At 37.8% G+C, this 14746-nt stretch overlaps 1 long non-coding RNA gene across 1 annotated transcript; it reads left to right on the top strand.

Annotated features, from left to right (window-relative positions):
- Positions 1 to 1143: 1143 nt before the first annotated feature.
- LOC131401975 (uncharacterized) lies at positions 1144 to 14380 on the top strand. The gene is made up of 3 exons (XR_009218161.1): positions 1144 to 1326; positions 11071 to 11175; positions 14112 to 14380. It is a non-coding gene; the product is annotated as an uncharacterized LOC131401975 (long non-coding RNA).
- Positions 14381 to 14746: the final 366 nt, after the last annotated feature.

Here is a 14746-nt window from a genome sequence, read left to right on the forward strand (position 1 = left end):
AAAAGGAATATTTTTAGGTATTTTACACGAATGATGGCTGGTTTGGTTTGCGTAACTCCCTTTAGTTATAAAATGGGATCTAGCCAGCATTTAGCATCTAATTCAACTTTCCAGCTACATTTATGAGTATAAAATAATTGCTGATATCACTCTCCAGCATTTATTTGAGCGCTTACCACGTACTAAAGCTTTGGCTAAGGGATTATCTCATTTAATTGTCACGTGAACCTTCTGAGAGTGTTACATATTATCATCTTCATGTAACAGATGAGAAAGCCGAGCTGTAAAGGGGTTAAGTTACTTGCTTATTCATACTGCTGTGTTTCAGTCCAAGTAAAGATCATTTAATGCTCTGACCTTACACTAACAGGATGCTTTTATCCTTTATTTTCTGATGGCTTCAAATCCTTTTTTTAAGCATATACAAAGAGATCTGGAAGAAGAGAGATTTATGTCCATTTGTTGAAGCTTGGAAGTGTTTCTCCATGGAATCCCCTCTTGGCTTGACAAATCACGCTCAGTCTTCAAGGCTCACCTCAACAGGCCTTTATGAAAGTATTTCTCCGTGCTACCTGGTGTGCAAATATTTACTGCCCCTTCCTCTGTGGTCTGATGCCACTTTAAACTTCTTTAAACTGTTTAAACTGCTGGTGTGGAAATTAAGAGAAATGGTTAGCCCATGTTTTACTTAAGGACAGCCAGAACTATTCCGGAGTATTATGTCTATTGTGAAGTCCCTCACTTCTGGAAACAGGCCCTCCTCATCAAGTATTTGGTTCCCCTAGGAGGTGCTGTGTTCTTGTAAGACCACACACAAGGTAGGTGATTGAACAGCTGGGCACATTGGGCCATTGAGAGTCCTTGCCCAGCATTTTTGAACTGAGAACCATAGGAAGGCAAGGCAGTCCCTCCCAGATAGCTGAAAGCTGAAAGAGAATGGGACTTGCTGCCAGTCCGCAATGAGAGAAGCAGATTTAAGTCCCTGGTTCCAGTGGTTTTTGAGTACAGCTAAATCCCTCTTCCTGCAGTTTGGTTGGTAAACCTATTCTTTAATTCTATGAGCCAGTAAATTCTCCTTTTGTCCCACGCTAGTTTGGGACAAAACAATGGAGGCCAGAAGGCAGTGGGATAGCACATATAAAGTGCTGAAGGAAAAAACTGTTAACTAAGAATTCTATATTCAGGAAAGGTACTGTTCAAAAATGAAGAAAAAATAAAGACTTTGCCAGATAAACAAAAATTGAGAGAATTCATTGCTAGTAGACCTGATTTACAAGAAATACTAAAGAAAGTTCTTCAGGCTGAAAACAAGTGACCCCAGTAAAGGTAATTATACATATTTTTTATCCTTTCTATTCTTAACTGATTTAAAAACCAATTGTATAAAATAATATCACACAACGTATCACGGCTTCAAACGCACAATTTAATATAAGTGTAATATATTTCCTAGTAACAGCCCAAAAGGAGGTGGATGGAAGCAAAGTTGCAATGAGCTAAGGAAATGACTGCAGATGGTAAAATGATAATTATAACAAAGCAATGTAAAAAAAGGGAAAATGGGAATCAAGCTACATAGCAGTAAAGGTTCTACATATTACCGAAATTAAGCTAGTACAAATCTAAAGCTGATAAGACGTATATAGTAAACCCTAGAGCAATTACTTAAAAAAATTCAAAAAAAAAAACTAAAAAACAGATCACTAATGAAATTAAAATGCTACATTAGAAAATACATATAGAAAACAAAAACTAAAATGGCAGATGTAAATCCAACTCTATCAGTAACATTAAATGTGAATAGATTGAACAATCAAAAGGGAAAGATTGTTAGATTGGATTTAAAAAAAACACGATCCAACTATATGTTGTCTACAGGAGACACACGAGATTCACAGAGACAAAAACACTGAAAGTAAATGGATGGGGAAGAATATCATGCAAACAGCAACCACAAGAAAGCTGGAGTGGCTGCACTAACATCAGACAAAATAGACTTTAAAACAAGAATACTAGAGAGAGTGACATTTTATAATGATGAAATGGTCAATAGTTCAACACATAACAATTAAAAACATATATGCATCTATTAACGGAGCATTGAAATACATGAACCTTTTAATAGAAATGAAAACAGACAATTCAACAATAGTTGGAGACTTCAATACCCCACTTTCAATAATGTATAGAACAATTAGACAGAAGATCAACACGGAAATAGACGACTTGAACAACACTACAAACCGACCAGATCTAACAGACTTCTACAGAGCACTCCATCCAACAACAGAAGATACATTCTCAAGTACATAGGGAACATTCTCCAGAACAGATCAAATGTTGGGCTATAGAACAAACCCCAATAAATTTAAAAGCATAAAAATAATACAAAGTATGTTCTCCAACCATAATAAAATAAAATTAGAAATCAATAGTAGGAATAAATTTGGCAAATTCATAAATATGTGGGAATTAAACAACACATTCATGAATAACCAATGAGTCGAAGAAGAAATCTAAAGGGAAATCAGAAAATGCTGGTTCTTTGAAGAGATCAACACAATTGACAAACCTCTGTCCAGTCTGACCAAGAAAAAGAGAGAAGATTCAAATTACTTGAATCAAAAACAAAAGAGAGAAAACAACACTAAGATATCACCTCACGCCCGTTAGGATGGCTATAATCACCAAGCCAAAAAACAACAAACACTGGAGAGGATGTGGAGAAACAGGACCCCTCATACACAGCTGGTGGGAATGCCAACTGGTGCAGCCTCTATGGAAAACGGTATGGAGATTCCTCAAAGCATTAAAAATAGAGATGCCCTATGATCCAGCTATCCCACTACTGGGAATCTATCCAACGAACCTGAAATCAACAATCCCAACGGCCTTATGCACCCCTATGTTCATTGCAGCATTATTCACCATAGCCAAGAAGTGGAAGCAACCTAAGTGTCCCTCGACTGATGACTGGATCAAGAAAATGTGGTATATATATACAATGGAATACTACTCAGCCATAAAAAAAGACAAAATCGTCCCATTTGCAACAACATGGATGGGCCTGGAGGGTATTATGTTAAATGAAGTAAGCCAGAAAGAGAAAGACAAACACTGTATGATCTCACTCATATGTAGAATATAAACCAACACATGGACAGAGAAAACTGTATTGTGGTTACCAGGGGCAATGGGGGTGGGGGGTGGGCACAAAGGGTGAAGGGAGACATATATATGGTGATGGACAAACAAAAACGTACAACCCAAAATTTCACAATGTTAAAAACTATTAAAACATCAATAAAAAAAAAGACAAAACTGGAAGAAAAAAAAGAAAAAGAGAGGACAAGATTACCAACCTTACAGAAACAAAAAGGATTATAAACAAATACTATGAATAATAGTACACAAATTAGATAACTTAGATGAAATACACAAATTACTAGGAAAACACAAACTACAAAAATGACTCAAGATAATCTGAATAAACCTATAATAAGTGAAGAGATTGAATCAGTAATCCACAAACTATGCACAAAGAAAAGCCCAGGCCTAAATGGTTTCACCGCTGAAATCTACCAAACACTCAAGGAAGAATTAACACCAATTCTTCCAAAAAAAAAAAAAAGAGGAAGAAACACTTTCCAACACATTTTATGGGACTAATATTACCCCGATACCAAAATCAGACAAAGATGTCGCAAGAAAGCAAAACTACAGGGGCCAGCCTGGTGGCGTAGAGATTAAGTTTGCACGCTCCACTGTGGCGGCCCAGGGTTCACAGGTTTGGATCCTGGGTATGGACCGATGTACCGCTTGTCAAGCCATGCTATGGTGGTGTCCCATATGAAAAAAAATAAATAGAGGAAGATGGGCACGGATGTTACCCCAGGGCCAATCTTCCTCCGCAAGGAGAGGAAGATTGGCAACGGATGTTAGCTCAGGGCTAATCTTCCTCACCAAAAAAAAAAAAAAAAGAAGAAAGAAAACAAAACTACAGACTAATATCTCTTACGAACATGGATGTAAAAGTCCTCAACAAAATACTAGCAAACTGAATCTAGCAATATATAAAAAGAATTATACACCATGACCAAGTGGGATTTATCCTAGGGATGCAAAGTTGGTTTAACATCCAAAAATAATTAATGTAATACATCATACAAATAGAATGAAAAACAAAAAATCACAAGACCATCTCAGCAGATGTAGGAAAAAGCATTTGACAAAATCCAACACGCTTTCATGATTTAAAAAAAAACTCAATAATCTAGGAACAGAAGGGAAGTTCCTCAATATAAAGGGCACCTACAAAAAATCTCCAGTTAACATTATACTTAATGGTGACATACTGGATGGTTTCCCTTTAAGATTAGGAACAAGACAAAGATTTCCACTCTTGCCATTACTATTCTAAATTGTAGCAGAGGTTCTAACCAGGGCAATTAGGCAAGAAAAAGAAAGAAAAGGCATCTATATCGGAAAGGAGGAGGTAAAACTATCTCTATTTGCATGAAGTGATCCTGTATATAGAAAATCCTAAGGAGTCTACCAAAATCTATTAGAAGTAATAAATGAGTTCAGCAAGGTTGCAGGATACAAGATCAATATACAAAACCCAATTGAATTTCTATACATTTGCATTGAAAAACCCAAAAGTAAAATTAAGAAAACAATTCCATTCACAATAGTATCCAAAACCAGGAATAAATTAACCAAAGAAATCCAAAACTCATGCTCTGAAGTTGATTCTAAATTCATACGGAATTCTAAGGCAACAAGCTACAACTAACAAAACAATTCTGAAAAAGAAGAATAAATAGTGTAAGACTCATACTTCCCAATTGCAAAAGTTACTACAAAGCAACAGTTGTCAAGACAGTGTGGTACTGGTACAAGGACAAACATACAGATCAATGGAACAGAACTGAAAGACCAGAAATAAACCTATACACCTATGGTCAACTGATTTTTCACAAGGGTGCCAATGGTGCTGTGACAATTGAATAGCTATATGCAAAAGAATGAAGTTAGACCCTAACCTTATCCCATAAGCAAAAGTTTACTCAAAATGGATCATACACTTCAATTTAAGAGTTAAAACTATAAAACACTTAGAAGAACACACAGGCATAAATCTTCATGACCTTGTATTTGGCAATGGACTCTTAGATCTGACACCAAAAGCAGAAGCAACTAAATAAATGAATAAATAAGTTAAACTTCATCATCAAAATTAAGAACTTTTATGCTTCAAAAGACACTATCAAGAAAGTGGAAAGACAATCTAGAATGGGAAAAAATATCTGCAAATCATATATCTAATAAGGACCTTGTATTCGGAACATATATTAAAAAGCTCTTGGGGCCAGCCCGGTGGTGTAGTGGCTAAGTTCGCGCGCTCCACTTTGGCGGCCCAGGGTTCATGGGTTCTGATCCCAGGCACAGACCAAAGTACCGCGTATCAAGTCATGCTGTGGCTGCGTCCATATAAAGTAGAGGAAGACGGGCACGGATGTTAGCCCAGGGCCAATCTTCCTCAGCAAGAAGAGAAGGATTGGCAACAGAAGTTAGCTCAGGGCTGATCTTCCCCACCTCCTCCCCCCAAAAAACTTCTTACAATTCAGTAATAAAAAGACAACCCAATTTAAAAATAGGCAAAGAATCTGAACAGATATTTCTCCAAAGAAGATATACAAATGGCCAATAAGCACATGAAAAGTTGCTCAGTATCATTAGTCATAAGGGAAACGCAAATCAAAACCACAATAAGATACCACTTCATACCCACTAGAATGGCTAAAATTAACAAGTTAGATAACAAGTGTTAGTGAGAATGTGGAGAAACTGGAACCCTCAAACACTGCTACAGGAATGTAAAATGTTGCAGCCACTTTGGAAAATAGTCTGGCAGTTTCTCAAATAATTAAACATAGAGCTACCATGTAACCCAGCAATTCTACTCCTAGGTATATATCCAACAAATGGAAACGTGTCCACACAGAAACTTGTACATGAATGTAACAGCATCACTCATAATAGTCAAAAGGTGGAAACAACCCAAATGTCCATTGACACACAAACAGATAAACAACATGTGGTATATCCACACAATGAAACATTATTTGGTCATAAAGAAGAATGAGATACTGACATATGCTACAACATAAATGTACCTTGAAAATATAATGCTAAGTGAAAGAAGCCAGCCAAAAAAAACCCATATACTATATGATTCTATTCATAGGAAAGTCAGAATAGGGAAATCTATAGAGACAAAAAAGTAGCTTAGTGGTTGCTTAGGGATGGGGTAAACAGGGTCAGGGGATAAAGGGATGGTAGCTGAAGGGTTCAGGCTTCTTTTTGAGGTGATGAAAATATTCTAAAATTTACTGTGGTGATGGTTACACACATCTGTGAATATATTAAAAAAAACCACTGAATTATAAACTTTAAATGGGTGAATTGTATGGTATGTGAATCATATCTCAATAAAGCTGCCTAAAAAATGTAGCAGCCAGCTCCAAAAAAAACCATCATAGTGAAGAAAGCAGAATGTAGGGTCAGGGAGCAACATCGCTTTTGTTCATCATTAATCCTTCCTGCCCTTAAAGCCATGCCTGCATGTTTGCAAAAAAAAAAAGGACTAAATGAAGTAGACGAGTGACAGGAAAAAAGCAGGGTAGGAAACCTGGATTTCACCACATGAAAAGAGCACAATTCTACACTACGCAATGTCACCAAAAATTAGACATAAAAATATCCTCACTTATACCTGGACATACAAACTACTAAAAACTAACTTACCAAATAAATTTCTGAAACATCAAATGAGTCTGTGTTAAGGCACTGTTTGAAGAACTTAACTTGTATTAATTGATTTAACCCACACAACCACCCTATGTGGTACATATATAGCTGATCTTCATTATTTACAAGTTCCATATTTGTGAATTCACCTACTCACTAAAATTTTTTTGGAATCCCAAATCAGTATTTGCAGCATTCTCATGGTCATTCGCAAACATGAGCAGAGCAGTGAAAAATTTCAGTCTATCAACACACACGTTCCAGTTGAGGTCAAACAAGGTGACACTCTGCCTTATTTCAGCTCTCATACAGAAATGACCAGAGGATAGAGATGGTAGGGAGCAGTGCGGTGTAATGCAAGAAGCTCCAGTTCTTTCGAGTTTAGGAGAGTTTAAGTCATTTTCCCAAGATCAGAAAGCTAACGAATGGAGGACTGTATGAGCCAAGGACACAAAGTGAAGAAATTGATGGTTGAATGAATTAATTGTTAAAGGGCTAAAAAAAGAGATAAAACGAGATCATAAAAAATACTTAAACCAAAAGAAGAAGAAATGGAGAAGGGAAACAAAAAACAGATGAGACAGAAAACAAACAGTAAGATGACAGGTTTAAATCTAACCATATCAATAATCACATTCAACGTAAATGTTCTAAATGCCCCAATTACAAGGCAGAGATTGTGAAAACAGTGTGGCAGTTCCTCAAAAAGGTAAACATGGAATTACCATATGAGGTAGCAATTCCACTCATAGGTATATACCCAAAGAAATGAAAGCAGGAATCACTCACAGGTATACACCCAAAGCATTGATGTGGCATACAGATACTTGTCCACCAATGATCACAGCAGCATTATTCACAATAGTCAAAAGGTAAAAATAACCCAAGTGTCCAAACAAAATGTGATAAACACATACAATGGGATATTAGTCAACCTTAAAGATGAATGAAACTCTGACATATGCTAAACATGGATGAAACTAGAAAACATGCTAAGTGAAATAAGCCAGACACAAAATGCCAAATACTATATGATTCCACTCATCTTAGGTACCTAGAATAGGCAAATTCATAAGACAGAAGGTAGGGGAGAAGGGAGAACGGGGAATTATTGTGTAATGGGTATAGAGTTTCTGTTTAGGATGATGAAAAAGTTACAGAAATGAAGAGTCACAATGGTTTCACAATATTGTAAATGTACTTAATGTCACTGAATTCTAAACCTTATAATGGTTAAAATGGCAATTTTTATGTTGCGTATATTTTGCCACAATAAAAAAAAAAGGGCAGAGATCATCAAACTATAAAAAAGCAAGACCCAAGTGTATGTTGCCTACGAAAACAAACACTTTAAATATAAAGACACAAACAGGCTAAAAGTAAAAGGATGGAAATAGACCATGCTAGCACTAGTCAAAAGATCTGGCTACATTAATATGGGACAAAGTAGACTTCAGAGCAAAGAATATTACCAGGGATAAAGAGGACCACTTTATAATGATAAAGGAGTACATTCGTCAAGAAGACGTAACAATCCTAAGCATTTATGTACCTAATAAAAGAGCTTCAAAATGCAAGGAGCAAAAAACAATGGAACTAAAAGAAGAAACAGACAAATCCAAAAAATTATAACAGGAGATTTCCACACCCCTACCAATAATTGACAGAACAAGGAGACAGAAAATCAGTAAATATTGTTCAAGTCTTTCATATCCTATCAACAAACGTGATAACATTTATAGAACACTCCACCCAATACCAGCAGCACATATATCTTTTTAAAGTCAAAATGAAACATTTACCAAGACCATATCCTGGGACATACAACAAATCAGATAAGCTTTTAAAAGATTCAAATTATGCAAAGCATGTTCTCTGACAGGGGAACTAAATTAGAAATCAATAACAGAAAAAAAGTCTGGAAAATCCCCCAAATATTTGAAAATTAAATAATACTCTTCTAATAACACGTCATAAAATTTTTCTTGTTTGATTAGAAATTTGTCAACTATCCTTTTTTTCTATAACTGTTCAGCGTAAGGAGCCAGCACAGTTTACTTAAATCATCCCTCATTTATGGACATTTAAGTTATTTCTGACTTGTTTTTGTTTTTGCTATTATAAACAGTATTGTCTTGAACATCCTTGTAGGTAAATTTTCTTCCACATCTGTGGTTATTTAATCATAACACTAGGCATGAAATTGCCTGACTCAAAGGGTAGGTTGGATTGTAACACTTTTAGTGTATATTGCAAATCGTTTTCCAGAAAAGTTATTTCCATTCACAAGAGTGCTTGTTTACCTCCAGCCTTGCCAGCATTGGGGTTTATCATTTTTGTTGTTTTGCTGATTTAATAGATGAAATACACTATCTCGTTATTTTACCTTCATATATATTATTCTATCATACAGAGGTGGGACTTTTTCGTATTCTTATAGAGCATCTGTGTTTCTTAATTTCACCATTCAACTAATGTTCATTTTAAGAACCCACCCAAACCAGACATTGTCTAGGTTTTATTGTCGGTAACCTAATGATGGTCCCTTGTTTGTTTTCCCGTCAGAGTCCAATCCTTCATCCATCTTAAATATTTTTTTCTAAAAATTACTTTTTAAAAATTAGTGCAAAAAGTTAGAATAAAGTTAATGTATGCCATGGCAAGAATAATTAAGCATTAAAAAAGGAAACACCTGAAAACTAATTCCTTCTCTCTTCCCTGACTCCTCAGGTCCCCAGATCTCTCCCACCTCAAGCAACCATTATCACCTGAATTGAGCTTCCTTCCAGAATATTCTATACTTTCACATCCATCTTCTATTACATAAATGACAGGATACTGTACATATCATTCTGCGCTTGGTTTTTTTCCACATAATAGGTAGCTTATTTCATATCAGTACTTAAGGTTAAAAACAACTAACAAAAATGTTTATTTTGTGCCAGACATTGTTCTAAGCACCTTTAGGTCTAATGCTATCTCATTAATTGGTAGAACAAGCTTATAGGGTAGGCATTGTGTTGTCATCCTTATCTCAAAGTGAGGAAACTGAGGCACAGTGATGTTAAGTAACCTACTAAGGCCGCAAAGTTAGTGAATGGATCAGAATTTAAACACAGGCAGTCTGACCCAGAGCCTTACCCACTATAGTATATTGTCACTCTCATCTCATTTTAAAAAACAGTTGTATAATCTGATTTCTGTCTCTATGGATTTGCTCATTCTGGACATTTCATATAAATGGAATCATATGCCATGTGGACTTTTGTGACTGGCTTCTCTCATTGAGCATCATGTTTTCAAGGTTCATCCATGTTGTAGCGTGTGTCAGTGCTTCACTCCTTTTCATGGCTGAGTAATATTCTGCTATATGGATGGACCACGTTTTGTTTATCCAGTCATCTGTTGATGGACATTTGAGTTGTTTCTAATTGGGGGAGAAGGAAATGGGGGATGACTGCTTAATAGGTACGGGGTTTCTTTTTGGGGTGATAAATGTGTCTGGGAACTGGATAGTGGTGATGTTTGTACAACACTGTGAATGTGCTAAATACCACCGAATCGTACTTTAAATGGTTAAAATGGTGAACTTTATGTTATGTGAGTTTTACCTCAGTAAAAAAAAGAAGGCTTCATGGTATTTCATTGTATGGCTTCATTGTTCATTTAACGTGTTCTAAAATCTTGGACACATGGGTCCTTCTCGCCTTTCATTACTAATGAAAATATTGCATTAAATACATGTGTTCACACATCTTTGTGCCGATGTGTATCTGTAGGCCAATAGCCTTTTAAATGCCTATAGGATTCGATTTCCCTACACCTAGGCTTGGAGGCTCCACCCCACGTTTATTTCCATCTAGGTGGTGGGTCACATGGTGGCAGCCTCAGACCATTCCTGGGAGTGTGTCCCATGAGGACAACAGCCACCTCCCAGAACCTTATCCTCTGCAAACCTTCTCCTCCAGGTTATTGACATTCAAGGCATTTGCCCAGCTCTTCATCTTGGGGAGCTCCCGGGTGTTGGGCATTTTCCGGATTGGACCCTTGGCTGGTATCATAGCCTACCTGTTCACCATCATCAACAGCCTGCAGGGGGCCTTCATCTTCCTCATTCACTGTCTGCTCAACCACCGGGTATGTAGCTGCTGCCCTCGCTGTCCCTGATGCCCCTCCTTCCAGGGGACATGCCTGTGCCAGCATACTTCCCTGCATCTGGGAGTGATTCATCTCCCCGTGATGTGTCTCCATCTCCAGGTACGGGAAGATTACAGAAGATGGATTACCAGGAAGACCACACCCGGATCCCAGTCCCAGACATCAGGGGTCATACTGACATCCTTTGCCTTCACTTCCAAAACGGTGAGAGACTGTGTGTTTTATGAAGGTTCTGGTCAAACAGAATACTTGCTTCTTAGCAATCCCAACACCACCATGTGTTGAGTGTCTACTGTGAGTTAAGTGCGTCCATGTACATTAGCTCATTTGATGGAGGGTGGGGTTTAAGAGTGGAGGTTCAGGAGCCAGGCTGCCTAGGTTTAAATCCCAGCTCTGCCTCTTAGGAGCTGTGTGATCTAAAAAAGATAAACTCAGGGGGGCTGGCCCCATGGCCTAGTGGTTAAGTTTGGTGTGCTCCGCTTTGGTGGCCCAGGGTCGGCTCCCAGGTGCAGACCCACACCACTCGTCAGGGACCATGCTGCTGCAGTGCCCCACATACAAAATAGAGGAAGACTGGCAACAGATGTTAGCTCAGGGTGAATTTTCCTCAAGCAAGAAAAAAAGATAAAATCGTGACTCATACAGATATAAAATGAGCATACATTAAGGATTTTATTCCACTCATCAATCAGTGAAAGAACCAGGCAGATGTTATAACTGGCTCAAAAGAGAACACAAAGAACAGACATATATGTATATAATATATAATATATACAATGTATACAACGTATACATAATACATCATACACATAATGTATACATAATACATAAAACACATATAATGTATACAACGTATACATAATACATAATATACATATAATATGCATAGTGTATACATGATATATATTATATATTGTATAATATATATGCAATTTATCCAATGTATATCATGTATACATAATACATAATACACATATAATATATACAATGTATACATAATACATAATATATATTACATAATACATGTATATGTCTGTTCTTTGCTGTTCTCTTTTGACCCAGTTATAACATCTGCCTGGCTCCCTCATTGATAATTATATATACATAATATATATAATATAATGTTTAATTATATATTATATAATTATACGTATAATTATTAATATTATAAAATACATATAAAATTTCATATACCTATATGTTATATATGTATTACATATATATGCATTATAATACCTATGAATTATAATACATATATATAATTTCAGGAATATTGAAATGAATGTGCAAATGGACGCAAAACTGTTTTTTCCATGGAATTATTTTGCATCTCTGTCAGTTATTTAAAATTTACAGAATTGTAAAATATCTCCCACATAGATCAGAATTGGACAACCTGGAGATGTGTGCTCTGACAATACATCATTTTCCATAGAAGTACTCATTTTTCTCTACACCATAGATCTCATCCAGTCTCACAGCCATAAACAACATTAGCAATGACCCCAAAATATTAAACAATGTGCAGTCCAGCTCCTTCTCCTGAATTCTACACTCATATAACCAACCACCTACCAAGTGCCCCCACTGAGATGTCTAACAGATGTCACAAATGTAACCTGTTCCAATCTGAGCTTCTGATCCCCCACCTCTCATATCCATGGAGGGTTCCCTATCCTTCTATTGCTCAGCACAAGGCCATGGAGTTATCCTTGACTCTGCCTTTCTTCTTACCCTCCATCTCTGATCCATCAGCAAATCCTGTTGACCCTTCCTCAGAATGTATCCAGAATCTGATCGCCTGTCTGTTCCTTTGTTGCTTCTATTCTGTTCCAAGTCCTATTGTCTGTAGCCAGGATTATGGAAATAGCCTCATAAAGGGTCTTTCTGCTTCCCCTCTTGCCTTTTCCCTGCCCCACCTTTGGTCTATTCTCCTTGCAGCAGCCAGAGGGCACCTGTGAACTCCTGAGTCAGGTCACATCCCTTCTCTGCCTACAACCCTCTATGGCTCCCACCTTACTCAGTAAAAGCCAAAGTCCTCCTGATGGCCCACAAGGCCCTGTACGATCTGACCCTCTTTTCCTCCTTGACCTCATCTTCTGTTAATCTCACTTCCCTCTGCTCCACTCATGCTGGCCTGCTCAGGATTCTTCAGACACGCCAAGCTCACTTCCTCTTTAGGAAGCTTGACCTGGATGCTCACTCTGCCTTGAATGTTCTTGTCCTGATACCCACATGGCCAACTCCCTCACCTCCTTCAAATCTTTGTTCCAATCATTTGTTATCAATAGTATTTCCTCTGGCAACTCGATTTCGTACTGCCTCCTTTTCTCCTACCCTGACATTCATGCTTCTCCTGCCCCTAATCCTGATTTTCTTTTCATAGCGCTTGCCACTTCCTAACATGCTATAACTTCCTTATTTATTTATGGTCTTCCATCTCACACTAGACTGTCTTATTTTTTCACTGACATATTCCAAACTCAATTAACTAAGATCCAGTGGCTTAATTAAATAGGGAATTATTTTTTTTGCAAGAATAGAAGCCCAGAGTTAGGTGTTGCTGGTATTGGTACTATTGCTCAGTGGTATTGTAAAGGATTTAGGCTCTTCCCGGTTTTCCAATCCACTAGCAGCATGTTGGCTTTTCATCAAAATGTTTTTTATGGTTGCAAGGTGGGTGCCATAGCTCCAGACATCACGACCATGTTCAAGGCAGAAAGAAGAGGGATGGGGCAGAAACAGCAGCCTCTCCTTTTATGCCTCTCCCTTTAACAGGAAACAGAAGCTTTTCCCAGAAACCCCTCAGCAGATTTCCCTTTCACCTATTTGGTCAGAACTGCATCACATGACCACTCCTAGTTACAAAAGAATTTGACAAAACAAGTATTTGGCTTTCTAGCTTCTAGAACGAGAGCTATCAGTGGTGAAGAGGTTAAGAATGGCTTTTGAGTTTGCCTGCAGTGCCTGCCATGCTAGAGATAATCACTGTTAACATTTTAAGGTTTATCCTTCTAGTCTGTGTTGCTATATTTCTCTCTCTCTGTATTTATAAGACCCATGCCCCTATAGATATGACCCCTGGGATCATGTTTGTACTAATCTTGGTACTGATTCCAGTTCTGACTTCTCTCTCACAGGGTTAAAGCTCTTTCTTGCTTTCAAATACGCTATGAAGCAACATTTGAGGACAGCAGGTGCCGGCAGGAGCTGACGCTGAAATCTTCTCTTCATGGCTTAATGTGGAATTGCAGATCTCACCAGCCCCAGGACTCTCTGGGTGATTCAGAGCACTGATGGGTGGGGCGTTCTTCCCACGTTCCATGCGCTGGTGAGAAACAAGACTTTCTGTTCCAGATTAAGATTTTATCTTCTATGTTCTGCAGCCCTTTGAATTTCCAGAGTTTTGAGGAAATAACAGATCCTAGTGCAATGGCATGACCAAGAACATCTGGCTACCGTTTTGTTTTCTCCTAAGTTCTTTGGCGTGTGGCTGCAAGCCTGCCTCTCCAGCACCTGTCACAGAGTATGGAAACGGCTTCAGGAAATGGCTTGTCTTCTGACCGACTGGCTTACCCTTTAACAAAGACTCCTCCTGCCTTTAAAGAAATGGCCAGTAAAACTGTAACAAGAGCCCCAGGGGATAAACAAAGCTCACTGACGGATAGGCTACTTTGGCACAAACACTTAAAAGAGTTATGTTGGTAAGCAGGAGCGGTCGATGGAGCAGAATTCCAGCGTTTCACAGAGAGTTGAAGGACTTGATGACAAAGCC

The sequence above is a fragment of the Diceros bicornis genome (genome assembly GCF_020826845.1).
Source record: "Diceros bicornis minor isolate mBicDic1 chromosome 3 unlocalized genomic scaffold, mDicBic1.mat.cur SUPER_3_unloc_1, whole genome shotgun sequence".
NCBI lineage: Eukaryota > Metazoa > Chordata > Mammalia > Perissodactyla > Rhinocerotidae > Diceros > Diceros bicornis.